Source organism: Pseudopodoces humilis, chromosome 1, assembly GCF_049639895.1.
Source record: "Pseudopodoces humilis isolate 2021_Gansu_Grassland_sample_001 chromosome 1, ASM4963989v1, whole genome shotgun sequence".
Classification (NCBI taxonomy): Eukaryota; Metazoa; Chordata; class Aves; order Passeriformes; family Paridae; genus Pseudopodoces; species Pseudopodoces humilis.
In genome coordinates, this window is record NC_142200.1 from 112390616 (window position 1) to 112405093 (window position 14478).

Below are 14478 nucleotides of genomic sequence, written 5' to 3' on the forward strand. Positions count from 1 at the left end.
TGGATGGAAAGATGTCTCTAGTCTTGCAAAAGTTTAAACATAAAATTTAAAGTGCACAGTTACAGTGGCTTAAAAACACGTGAAAATTGTGTAGCAAAAGAACAGTCGGGAATGAAAATAGAACAATATAAAGTGAAAAACATAATCAAAGTAATTTTTCTTCAGAACTGAGTTTGGTTTTTAAAATTTGTTTTATTGGATTTTTCCTGTTTTCTCTAGATAGTTTTTGAAGAGTGAATGTGCTTAGTTGTCTTCAGTTTAGGTCCTTCCTGCACTTATTCTCAGGTCATGAGCTGAAAAATATCAAAGCTATTATGTCAAGTGAATTTATGACCAGTAAGTTACTCTTCATAAAAGAAAGCAGTTCTATAAGATATGTTCTATATCCAGTTCTGTAAGATATGTTTTCTTTCCTTTTTTTTTCTGTGGCATTATTCACTGAATTTCCAGGCGGAATATTTCTGTTGTTAAGATGGTGTCTTCTAAATCAGTGTTTTTCTGTAGTAAAAACAGTTAAGTTGTGTATCAATGTATGTGTACAGAAAGCAACAGTTTAAATTTCACTTCTGTTGTCTTCAAAGACGTTTAAAGTTAAATTGTCCATTAAGGGAGGTTATTACTGCCCTTCTAGTTTAGAAAATACTGGGATCTTCTTTGTGCTTACATTATGCAGGACTTCACCTCTTGACTGATTTCACTGAAATTAGTGGGGTTACTTGTGTAGTATGGTACCAGTCAGAAGATATATCAATGGCAGACTCAGCCATGTGGAAGTTGTAGTTATTTCACAAAGGTTTTATATTTACTGGCATAGAGGTATTTATCTATGTTTTTCAATGTGATGACTAATTCTTTCATTTACTGTGGATATCTTGCAAATTATGTATATTTGGCCACCAGAAATCATCTCCCATTGCCTTGAGGCACCTCACATTGTTGCATTAATGGATGAAAAATTACATTTGCCATTTCATAATTTGTGTCTTTTTTTTTTTTCATGGTTTAGCATCAAGTCTGATAAACTTAGAAATCAGTAACTCTTAAGCTATGTTGTTAACTCTTGGATGTTAAATGTGTTACACAGGCTTAATCAAAAGTAACACTTCCTGTTGGAACTATTAAAAGAGCCAAGTGCTGATTTTTCAGGCCAGAGAACAGAGCTAGAAGGCAAAAGTCCTCCTGAGATATGATGATGAGACATTGTACATTTGAGTGTTGCTTTTGATCATGAGCTGGTACATTAATGGATATGGCATTGCCTTTTAAAGAAGGACACTGCAAACTGTAAGGAGGAGAGGGAGATACTCATGCTGTGCATTACACAGCAGTGCACAGCAGCAGTTCTATAGCATGGGAGGCTTTTTAACCTTTCATTTTAAAAATCCGTCTTTCAAAGGCAGCAGTCATTCCTTTATTGATCATGTGGTGCTACATTAACTAAGGTTAGAAGAGGCTGTTCGTCTAGCTGACTCTGCACCCACGGTGTTTCCAGCATCCACTCTGACTACAATCTGAGATGATGCTTCCTACAAACACTAGTTGCCAACCTGGCAGGTGATGTTCTAGGAGAGGTTTCTCTCATATACTTGGGCTCAAACTAAAAGGCAGCATGAACTTGAATGTTTCTTATGTGTGGATATTGGACAAGTTTGGACATGAGTGTTTGGGGGAGCTATACTGCCCAGTTTTCTGCCTGTGATCTCTTCTGGTGTGTTACAACTTTATACACATGCTCATAAGAAGTTTTATCCTGCCTGTAACAGCTGAGGTGGCTGGGAATCCCCAGTTGAGTTTTCACCAGGTGCAGGTCAATTGCCACATTATATAGATGTGTGCCCATCCCTTACAAAATGCCATGCTGGTACCACATAAAAACTGGGTATCCCACCTCAAGAGAATAATTATGCTTGTGTTTCACTGTCTGTTTTGCTTACAATACCCTGCTTAACAAGTGCAGGTCCATGAGATCCATGGTTCCCTGCCGTAAACCTGTTTGCAGTGGTTGGATTTGAGACATGCTAATAATGCAAATGAATGTTATCACAATACTAGTATCCATGTGTAATGTTCCTTGAAGTGCAACCTCTTAAAAAGGTGTGTTTTGTGTCTGGAGTGCTAATAATATTCATGTTAATCCTGTCTTTAATGTACTTTTTCTGATTAGGGAGGAATCATCACTTCAAATGTAATTGATGCAACTGGTAGGGTGGGCATTTTCCAGGAGGAAAAAAATTGTTCTCCTTTTGGAATGTCAAGCTTTAGATAGAACCAATTCTAGATTTGTCTTCCATAACCTGAGCTCCAGAACCACACAAGAGCTGCCTTCCCCAGTATACAAGTACTACCAAGATCCTCTTCATGAGGCATCAGAGCCGGCCAGTCAGAAGTCATACTTTTTATATTTGTATTAATTTGGTTTGGTTTCTGAATTATAATAAATTTAATTAGATTGTAGTCACTTGACCCTCAGGGGCTCAATTCTAATTTGTTCCTGCTGCCTGATAACTGGTTAACTAGGTCTAGACATGAACCATTCCTGGCAGGGTTCTCTACACATTAGCTTAAGTAGCCATCATTTTTTGTATCCATCACCTTTGCCTTCATTCAATCACACCTCTAAGGTTTCCCCAATTATAAAAGAGGTAGAAATTCCCCATATAAAATTGCCCTTTGCTATGTATGCCATCTTTATCCCATCACGTAGTACATATCATTCTGGACTCTGTTGTTTCTCCTGGGGGTAGTGTGGCTTGTGCCATTCCATGGGCCTGCAGCATTTATGTGCATATACTTGCACTAACTGCAGAGCTCTTTTGCCATCACTAGTTTGCAATTCATTAACAGAAAGTCCCATCAAGCAGTGGGTAGACAACATATAAATTCAGCAAGTTGCATGAAACAAGACATCTGTGTGGTGTGGTAGACCATGATCTGCAAGACAAAGACTGCAGTGTAAATTCAACTAAGATTAGATCCCAGAGAATCCACAAAGATGATGTTATTTAGTAAGACCTATCACAAAAGAAGCTTTAATTACTGAATATATGCAAAGAAAAACCAGGAGACATCAGTTCTACTTTTCCTGGAATTACCCTTTTTTCTTTTTTTATAAATAATATGTCTTACTATTCCAAATAAAACTGTGTGGATGATCAGTAAAGAGTACTATCCCCAGCTTTACTGAAGATTTCATTACTTAGAAAGTAGCTTAAAAGATGACTTAAAATGTGAAGGAGTATTTTGTCTACTTTTTGATCCTTGCTTGTTAAAAATATTGTTCTAGAAGGAAATACTTGACTACTGGGTCCAGTCCCTCCTAACAGTGGAGATCCCACTGTGTAATCCTTTTAAGTAACTGGCCAAGTTCCACATGCAGAATAGCAGTCTTTCTTGCCATGCATCTTGCTTGCTCTAAACTGGGCACACTTGATGCATTACCAAGTCTAGTTGATACAATGAAATAAACACCATTTAGTAAGGTGTAAAACTGGTTCATGTTTGCTGCTAATGCCTATTTAACCCAAACAATTAAGAGGAATGTTTGCTGTTACAGTTCTCTCCACATTTCATCTCTTCATTTCAGGACTGAAGCTTAGTCATGGGAAATGATTAGAAAAACTGAAGTTACAGGAATAGTTTCAAGGCATAAAACAAACACTCAAAAATATAAAAACTGTATGTATAATGTGGCAAAAAGAAGAGAAGAAGTTACAGTGGAGATTGCAAGAATAAGGGGAAAGAAAATGTTTCCCAGTCAGTTGAGACATAATATGATAGAACTATCACAGTTTATTTTTTTTCCTGTCCAGAAATCCCTACACCCACAGAAAAAATCCAGACTTTAAAAATTGTTTCTTACTTCCATAATATTTTATGCTTTTGTGTCACACAAGATGAGTTTAATTCTTCTGATATATTTTATTGCTTCCTCTACCAAATGTAATTAGTGAGCATGAAGTGCTTTGCTCTTTTTTTCCTCATTGAGTGAACAGTTGAAAAAAAAGCGTTCCTGTTTCTCCTAGAACAGTCTGATTTCATTGCCTTAATTAGTGTTACTCCTAATTTATGAGTGTTAATGTATTTATTTTCTGATAGTTTATAATAGAAATTAACACAGTAACTGCCATTCACTGTATTTAATATGTCTGATTATGAAGTAAGAAAATAACTTTGCTATCCGACCACTTAAATCATTGGGAAACCTTTCTTCCTGTTCTCTCTTTTTTTCTTTTCAGTTGTCTCTCCTCACTAATTTTAAATCTGCTAGACTCAGATTTCATCACATATCTCATCTGGCTGTTCCCTGTTTCTCTTGTTAATTTGACCAATTTTTTCCCGACTTTCCAGGTTTCTGTAAACACATTTCCAAGCATACACAATTGAATACTGTGAAATATCAAGTTCTGGTTAGTTTGTATACTCATGAGTTGGCAGTAGTTTTGTGTTCCCTTGAACAAATGAATCAAATTGTCTCAGCAAAAATCAAGTGATTCCTGAATGACTAGTTGTAGTAGAAGGATGAAATAGTCTGCATAAGGAAAAACAAAATACAGTTAAACACTAAAATTTTGTCTGGAAGCTTTCAGAAGCCTTGTTAGTAGGTCTAACACTGTATAATAGAAGCTAAAAGGTTCCTGGACATTTTTTAACTCTTCCTTATATGTAACTCTCATTCAATGATCAACACAAGAAACTATAGTTGCTCTGGGCTGCCATTGAACAACATCTAAAAATGTTATGAATGGTATTCCAAAATCTTTAACCTTTAAAACTTTAACCTTTAATTTATTTTCAGATAAAAACTATTAATTTGTGCAGTGATATCAGATGTAGATGATTTCTACAAAGAAATTGATTGTCATGTCACCTAGCACTCTTAAGCCTGCTCATTCATTTATTACTCCCTTCAAAGCCAAAGAAAACCAAAAAAATAAACACTAGGAAAAATCTTGAGGGAATGAGGGACTATTTATATCACAAGGCCCAATCTCATAACCCCTTGCATGTATTGTGATTCTTAAAAGTGCAAGTAGACCTACAGGGCTATAATTTACAGGATTTATCAAATAACATTTTCCAAATATGTCTTTTCCGTGACCCTCAATTCTTTAAGAAAATAATAGAGTACATTGTCTGTATTAGCAATGTATGTATTTCTCTTCGTTTAGCTTTATCAAGAGTTGTCACGCATTATAGTTTGGTGACAGTGCTAGAAAAAAGTGAAGACAGAACTGACCTCTCATAGCATTTTTGTGACCATGGGGCTCACACGAGCAGCTTGGCATCTGCCGGCACATCTTTAGCGAGTTGGCAGCCCCAGCGCCCTTTGCAGGTTGCAATCAAACCTGCCTTCTACAGCAGCCTCTTTCTGGCTGATTAAGTTTAATGTAATTTTAATTAAAAACCACAGTGTCAAAGGGTTTAGCTGCTCGAGAAATGAGCACAGATTGTGGCACAGTGGCAGCAGTCACTTGGAAAATGGAAATGCATCCTGACAATATTGTGTAGGGGCCAGATAAACAAAGCTGCAGCTACTGTACCTTACAAAAAGCTAGGAGAGACCATCCTTGCAAGGAACCGTATTAAAAAATAAAGTACAGAGCAGTTCTGGTTCTTGTCTTTTAACTATTTTTAAATGCACCTCAGCAAATTAGTAGAGTAATAATTGCCAAGAATTAATTTTAGTCTTAACCTCCACATTTTTACTTTTGCTCACTGGCATGTTTAAATTTTCAGACTTCAGTCCTTATTTATTTTGAACAGCAAAATATTTGCTTCACACAATAGTCTTATACAACTTTCCTCCTTAGGCTATAAAGAAAAAAATCATCACAGATTTTATCAGTGCTGAAAGCAGTTCCATTTTAGGGAGTTTTTTCTTTTATCTGCTTCCAGCTTTTCTTGTCCCTTGAAGCAGATCACAAGGAGATTTTAATACTTTACATACTGCAGATATTGAGCAACATTTGGAGAATGACCAAAAGAATCACTTCACCAACAAAAGGTTGCATCATATCTATGAGATTTAATTTTACTAAGCCTCAATATACATAGAAATATTGGTAAGAACAGTTTCCAAAAGAAGTATCTCTGCAATATTTTATTTTATTAGTTGTCGTAGTTTTTTGAGTAAAGAGAATTGCTTTGGAGTTGTTAAACACCCTTGTCTTGGCAGAAGTTTCTATTTTTTAAACCTGTCCTTTGAACACATGTATTTCTGGAATGAAGGCTTGATCCAAAATCCACAGAGATCAGTGGAAAATCCCCAGTGACTTAGACTTTGGATCAGATCCTGAGAAGTATATGTGCAATAGGTAGGTAATGTAACATTGTTCCCAGGAATTCCTTTCAGCAAGAAGCCTTTTTATTGTTTGTAGATGCTACCGATGCTCAGGGGCCAGAACCCCAGGAGAATTCCACCTAGTGACGTCAATTCTGTAGAGAAGAACTTCCTCTGTCCCCTTTTAGGTTTGTGGGACATTTTCGAACAGATGGAGCCTATATAGGTGGGACGGGTTCCATCTGAACAGAAGGGTCACAAATGCACCAACTGAGAGGATAGACAGAGCTATGGGGGAGAGTTTAAAGGAGTGGACAAGGGGGATGGGAAGTCTGTATAGAATCCAGCAGAGAGGAAGAAGCAGCTAAAATAAGCAGATGGGTAGACAAGGGGAAATAATGTTAAGGATTGAAATATGTAGCACACCTAGAGAAAAGGTTAAGAGAGAAAATCAGGGGACAGAATTGGAGCTGCAATACAGTTAGGAGGCATAGAAAAATCATTATTCAACAACACCCATAAAAGGTCTGACAAAGAAAGTCAATTTTTCAAAGTAGTAATGTTCCAAGGGAAGGGCTGGATGTCCTGAGCATCACGTGGTTGATGCAGGTAATAGAATGTATTTACAGGCATTTAAATTGCTTTGCTACATAGGGTACAACATGAAAGTCCAATGAAGACTTCAATTAGGCCTCTAAACTAGAATTTACTGACAAGTAAAATGTCTTACCTGAAGTACATGAATGTATGATGGATTCTCTGTCTCTGAAGAGCATAGCAGGGAGAGAGAAAAAGGAAACAGAAGGAAAACAAAGCAACATCCCATCACAAAATCTGAAATGCAAACCACCCTGGAAGTAACAAGCCAGGGTATGCACAGAAAATGATGATTATGTATATAGGAGAGAGACCCTGAAAAACAGAAAAAAAAAATTTGAATTTCAGCAATACAAAGAAATGTGTCACTTCTGTTTATACTGACCCTGGATCTAGGCAGAAAAAGATATTTGAATGCAGCTTCATTTACTAATGGTTTTGGATGCTGGTTTAAAAAAGACTTCCTCCCACCCTTAGCCCACCATCACTATTACTTAAATGAAAATTTAGATGAACATAACCAGCTTTTATTTAGTAGTGGTTATGATGTGATGATAAGATTAACTTCCTAATATATTTTTGTGAAATTCAGCAATTTTCTCGTGAAGCAGCTATGAAACCACCAACAGCTTCAAATTAATAAGTGCTACCATCTATTACCTTACTAATACTATTGTTTTATAAGTATATATAGTATTTTGTTTCTAACTAAATATTTGTTTCTAACTAAATGTTTTAGACCAAAGCTTTTATACCTTGTAATTACAGATGATTGTCAATTATGGAAAAATCTATCAAATCCAAAATTAATATCTAGCTTTATAACAGACCAGAGCAGAGCACTGCCAAACATTTAAGAACAGTAAGATATCTTCCATTATCTGTAGCCCACTGCTAAGTACACAAGAACCTTCTCCTCACAGTTATTATCTCCAAAATCCTTAGGGTGCCAGAACCACTCAGGTTTGCTTCTCAGTTCTCCCTATGTTTGTGAACAAGGTTCTAAAGGTATTCCATATGGAAATATGCAAGTGGTGCTTTTATGATCACCAAAGGAAGATGTTTCCCTGAAGCCTTTATATGTTTTCAGAAAAAATCTGAGCATCTGCCTGGAGCCCATTTGCATCATCTATGCAGTTCACTTCTACATCAAAGTCTGACTGTGAACGTAAAGGAAAATGCCCCAAGGGTTACATGACACAGTAGCAGGTTATATACAGCACTTCACTGACATATATATAATCCTTTTATTTATGAATGCAGAATTAGATGTTTATCTAGGCTTGTACAAATAGCTAGTTACATTTGGTGAAGCAATGAACTAATTAATACCTTCATAACAGGTAATTTAAAAATTCTGAAGTGTCAAAATATTTGACTTCTAAGGCATGCTGAAGAGAAATGGTGCTATTACATTGTTAAGAATGCTAGGATAAAAAGAGAGGATAATCAATATCCTTCTTTATCTGGTTTAGTGGTGAAACAAATACAATATGTAAATATTTACATGCATTTCAAAGGATTGACTGAATACACTGGTAAATCTTTGTGTTCTATGAAGTCCCTCAGATTTTGTTATGAGGACATACAAAGTTTTGTGTATTTCCAAACTACTATAGATCTTATATTGCACAATATCATTTTGGGTATGTCTAGTCATTCCAGTTCTGTTGCGCAAGTAAAGCAAATGCAGGTTAACTGGGTGACCAGACAATATTTATTGAATGTATTTAGAAGTATATAAATTACATAGAGTAAGTCTCAGTGAAACCAGGCATTACTGGTAATGCAGTTCAGCTACTAAGACCGGCTGTAGACATGCTCAATAGAATGCAAAGGGTACAACTCTGAGAAGAGTTGCACTCTTTCCATATTCCAAACAAATTACTTGATCTACCTCCTGTGTTTGTACAAGCATAACATTTTATAATTATAGAAGATCTTATTATATAAGCAATAATCTACAGAGTCTAAATAAGGTACTTTTTTTATTAGTGCTTATTCTTAATGAAAGTATTCACTAAATTGTTTCCAGCTTTCTATAGCCCATTACATTTTTTTTAAATACTTAACTCACATGAAGATAACATTGCAACATTTATGCAAGTTGAATTACTAGACCACTAAAAATTAGAAATTTTGACCAAAACACATGACTTCAGCAAAGCTTCTTCATTGAGGGGTCTTGGCTTTTTGTTGTGGTTGATTTCCTTGTATGTTTGGTTTGGGGGTTGTTTTTTTTTTTTTCATTTCCAATATAGGAAAGTATTTAAAATTTATTTATAGTGTTAAATGAAAAGTTAATTTAAGATTTGTTTCACAAGTACCTCAGTAAGAGCAGGCTTGATGATAATGATTTTCTCTCTTGTGTAAGTGAAAATATTTGTGTGAATGAGACGCCTGCTACTGTCAATGTAGCAGTTCTTTCTATTATGCTGCTTGCAAAGTGGACATCGTATTACTGTGATCCTATTTAAACTATTTTTTGAGGTTTTTCTTATTAGTTGGGCAACCTCCTCTCCGCTTTTCTACAACAATAACAAACACTTGGCAGATTGGAAAAGTGTTTACTGTATACTATTTTTTCAGCCCTTCTAAAATTAAATTAAATCCATTCAACATAGCAAAAGAGCCCTCAGGCATAATTCTACATACTATGTATTTACAGTATTAAATATTCAGTATTTTTTCTTTTAAAAGCATATTTTTTACAATTGTCATAAACTTCCATACTAAGCCATATTTGGGATTGCATTTAACCTTGTTTTTTTCCAGGTTGTCAAAACTAAGCTTTTCATATTCATCAGTCTTTCTGATACATAAACTCAGTTGATATGGAAGGGAATTTTTAAGTAGCATCTTCTATCTGAGCTTACATCCAAGTGTTCTTTATACATAATGCAGAAGAGTGAATAAATGGGTAAATTAGTCCAAGCAATAGCATAGGTCCAAGATACTCATGAACATTCATGATTCTAAGCCACTGACTGTTTGTTTGGGTCAGTCTGATCTATATATTTCATATATTCTCTTGAGTGACAGTCACTACAGTATTCATATTGGAATCAAACATACACCATTAGAACCATAAAAAACCTCAATTATAAAATCAATTCAGTACAGTGACAATGTAATATCCTTTGCTAAGTTTGAGTAATACTTGACCTTTATTTATATGGCTAATTTCAGTATACATATTATGCGCTGACTTGAAAATTTGCTTTCTGATTTCCTCTAATTATTTTTCAGATACTATATTAGTGGGATTTTAGGAGCAATAAGAGGTGTACTAATAATCATCTTTGAAACAAAATACTGCTAAACAAGGATATGATTTGGGTACATTTCCACCAGTGACAGCAGAACTTGTGTACACTCTCCAGTTAGAATGAGCAACCCTGCTATCTTTTGCAATGATGTAAGTAATGGATTTTGCATGCTTAATCTATAGAGGAGTAGTTTAATATTACAGCATAAAATACCTCTTTGTGGTAGCTCATAAATTGCCTTACTGACAAATTTTGTTTTCCAAATTAAAAGTGTGTGAACAGAGGCCATCTTCAATAAAGCTTTTTTTGTGTGTCTACTTTTTTCATGGAATCACAGAATGGGTCAGGTTGGAAGGGACCACACTGGGGTCATCTGATCCAATTTCCCTGCTCCTGTAGGGCCATCCTAGAACACATGGCACAGGACTGTGTCCAGAGGGTTCTTGATTATCTCTAGTGAGGGACACTCCATACCCTCTCAGGGCAATCTGTTCCAGTGCTCAGACACCTCCACAGTTAAGATGTTTTTCCTCATGCTCAGAAGGGACTTCTTGTGCATCAGTTCCTGTCAATTTCTTTTTTCCCTGTTTCTGGGCACCACCAAGAAGAGCCTGGCTCCATCCTCTTGACACCCCCCCACCTCTTTAGATGCTGGTAGACATTGATGAGGTCCCATCCCAGCCATCTCTTGTTGAGACTGAACATGCCCAGCTGCCTCAGCCTTTCCTCCTCAGAGAGGTGTTGCAGTCCCACAATCAAAATTGTCACCCTCCCCTAGACACATTCCAGGAAATCCCATGTCCCTCTTGTACTGAAGAGCCTAGAACTGGCTCTCTTTCCCCTTAAAATTTATCAATAAATACTGCCATTGGTTCACTGAATCAGAAATTCAATTTTCCTAATAACTAATTTTTCAATAATTTCATCATGGATTTTAAACTTTAATGCCACCACATTCCAGATACCAGAGTGCAGCAGTGACTGGGGTACTGCAGGCCAGGAGAGCAAGGACCTTGTCAAGTAGGGTTTGTCCCACTGCCCATGGCAGGACAGGCACAGCAGTGATGGCTGAGTCCCACCATGTGATCAAAGAAGAAAAGTCTCTAGTGTACCATCCTCAAATATTCTTGACCTGTGGCCTTCTCTTCATCTGTAGCAAGGAGTGGAAAATAGTTAAATGTGATCCCACTAGAAAATTTATATGGAGATTTGAATCTTTCCTAGTATTGGCTTACTTTGAGATGATGATAATTTGTTTTCATAATGTAAAGACATAAACAGAGACATTAAAACAGAGACATTTACACCTTTATAAATATATAAAGCCAAACTCTCATTCACCAGTTCCTATCCATTTTAATTTGCTGACCACAGAATAAGTTGTAGAAAGGATAAGTTAGTTTTATTAGGTGAGTTTCTTTTTGTTAAATTCTCATTTTAGAGTAAAATATAAAAATCTGAAATTGAAATCCTCATTATAGGTATAATTTTATTACAGTAGCAAACACTGAACAATATTGATACTACATAAAAGAAAGATGAACCTCTCTCTAAGAATCTAATAGCAAAATTTCAGTGTGTAATATTGGCTCTTATGCTATCCAGTTCAATTCATCCATCTCCTGCCATCATCTTGATGTGCTCTGAAATTGCACCAAAGTATAGCTGGTCACAAATTTCACACTTACCACTTTAGACAAGTGAAAGGTCAAGGGCTTACAACAGTTGAGCAGCTCCTTAACACTACCACAAAGCACAGACAGGCATGAAAGTGACTGCAGGTCAGATCAGCTGTAATTTACACTAACTCTGTAAGTCCACACAGATCCATACCACTACCCTCAGATAGCAGGGTATGTGAGTTTGAACATTGCTCACTTGTCTCATTTCTCATCTGCTCTGTGCAACGTTGGAATCAAATATACAAGCACATTTAGTGCCATTCTTTTGTTTTCAGAATAAACAAGCATTAAGTAGCTCTTCCAATAAAAAGCCTTTTCACATTTGGAGGGACCAGTTTAAGACAGAACTGAGATTTAAACCAGCCAGCTAACAGGAGAAAAATCAGGAGATGGAACTAGAAGTGGTTTAATATCTTGTTAAAAATGCTGCTAGAGGGAAAATAGAAAACTACATATTCAGTACATTCTAAAACCTGAAAAATAGGCACTGTGTCTAGTCTACAATGAGAAATTGTACTCAGTATTGATCTGAAAATTATAATATGGGATAAATAAAACCTAAAATGTGCTGATTGATCTCCCTCAAATCATATTACCAGATCCCATTTCAGCAGGAAACACTGGATTTATGGATTTTTGTTTACAGGAAGCTAGCAGTGTAGGACTTCTATCAGTAATTTTAATGTTCACGACTGAAAAGACTGAGTTTTGTACATCTCCCTGATAGAGAGGAAAAGCAAATTAAAATTGATGACTTAGCTTTCATTCCTGAATAAACTAAAAACAGCTACTGAAACTAAAAACTAAAACAAACCAAACTCAAAGAACCCACAAACCACCAACTTCTGTTGTGTAGCTACTTTACAAGTTGGTTTTGCCCTACAAAGGCCTCAGCTACAGATTCACAATCATTCTTGGGCAAGAAGAAATTAAGATCTCTTTGTCCTGAATTAAATCCCATTAACCTATTTTATTATTTTTAATTAAAACTGGGCCTTTTAATGTTCCAAGTATTAATTGGTTTCTTTCCTGAATTAATTGTCATGTTTTAAAAGGAATTTAAATATAGGATGTACACAGAATAATAATTTTTTTAAATAATCCCTTTTTGGGTACACCAACCCTTTTATTTGTTTTCTAAATTTGCCACTCAAGTCAAACTGGCTTGCTTTCTTGCATGGTGACCCAACAGTGCAGTTCAGCTAATCCATTTATTCCTGATTAACAGAATCGGTTTTGCAGTTATCCTGTTTTTGCTATCAGTGGCCTACTAGAATCATACTATAAACAGCATTTGTGCAAGCAGTTCCATAGTTACTATCAGACACTATAAAAAAATTAAAAATTTAAATAACTTTAAATGGTATGATAGACCAAAAAGTTAATTTTTACATAAGACATGCAAAAGGCACTTAAATTATTTTTTAAATGAGAATGAATTATTCCCCCATATCTAAACTAACTCTGAGTACAAATAACAATAACAGTTTAAACTTTCAGTGGCAAGGTCTGGTAAAAAAGGGGTTTAGAGTTAGTTCCAATTATAGGATTATAATTGGTGTGTATGCACCACATCCAGTCTGTTCATTGCATAATATTTAAAAATTCTGTTCAAGTAAAATATATTTAGTTTGTCCTGAACACAAAAATTATATTGAGATTTCTTCAGATGTGATGTTGTCATAGGCTACGCCATAGTATCTGTGGACTATGGCATTACAAATCAATAATGATGAATCTTGGCCTTTTATGTCATTGGACACAGTTGAGGAATGAAGAATAGTTACAATGTACTGTACACTCAACTGGAATAGTTTCTGGAATTAGATATCAACAGAAAAAAACCTGAAGCCATCATCAAAAGCAAATAATGAACAGCTACTCCTCCAGCACTTATTTTTGGAACTCAGGAAGTACTGGATTTTTTTAAGCATGACTGTCCATCTTTCACATCAAAAGGGTGGCATAAGTACATGTAGGAAAATGTTTCCTAAGAGAACAGCACAATGATTTGCCTCAGGTTGTTGCTCCACTCAATGTGAACTTGATTAAAATTCAAATTGTGAAATGATAAATTTGACATAAATTAAAAGTTTATTCTTTGCCTCCCAGTGCGTGCAGTAACTTAAAGCCAAACACCAACAAATTGGCAGCTGGTGTTTTAGTCTGTGAGGTGTTAGCCATCTGGTGCCATAAAATAAAACATTTATTTGATTTGTCTTAAGTATGTGAGTTAAGAGATATCCAATATGCAAAGGCCTTAAGATTTTACTTTCAGAATGTTGGAACTGCTTTTTCTTGAAATTTCATCAAGAGTGTACATGCTCATTACTATGTATTCATCTCTGCTAAGTCCGATGAAGAACTTCAGAATAAAGGTTGTCTTCAGAAATTCCCATATGGTTTTGAGTAACAGCTGCTATAGCACAAGCCAAGTGGCACACTCAGCTTTATGTAATACTGCCTACATGGTGCTTTCTGTTCCAGGTTTGTTTTCATTTGTTCTCCACCTTGCAACAAGAACACTGGTCCCATTAGTTACATTATCCAAAGGAATTTCTTCTTTCATGAAACTGCATTGCTAATGGTTTCTGCAGTACTCCTGATGTCCAGTGATATTAAAAGCTTATGTGAAGCTTCAGCAACAGCT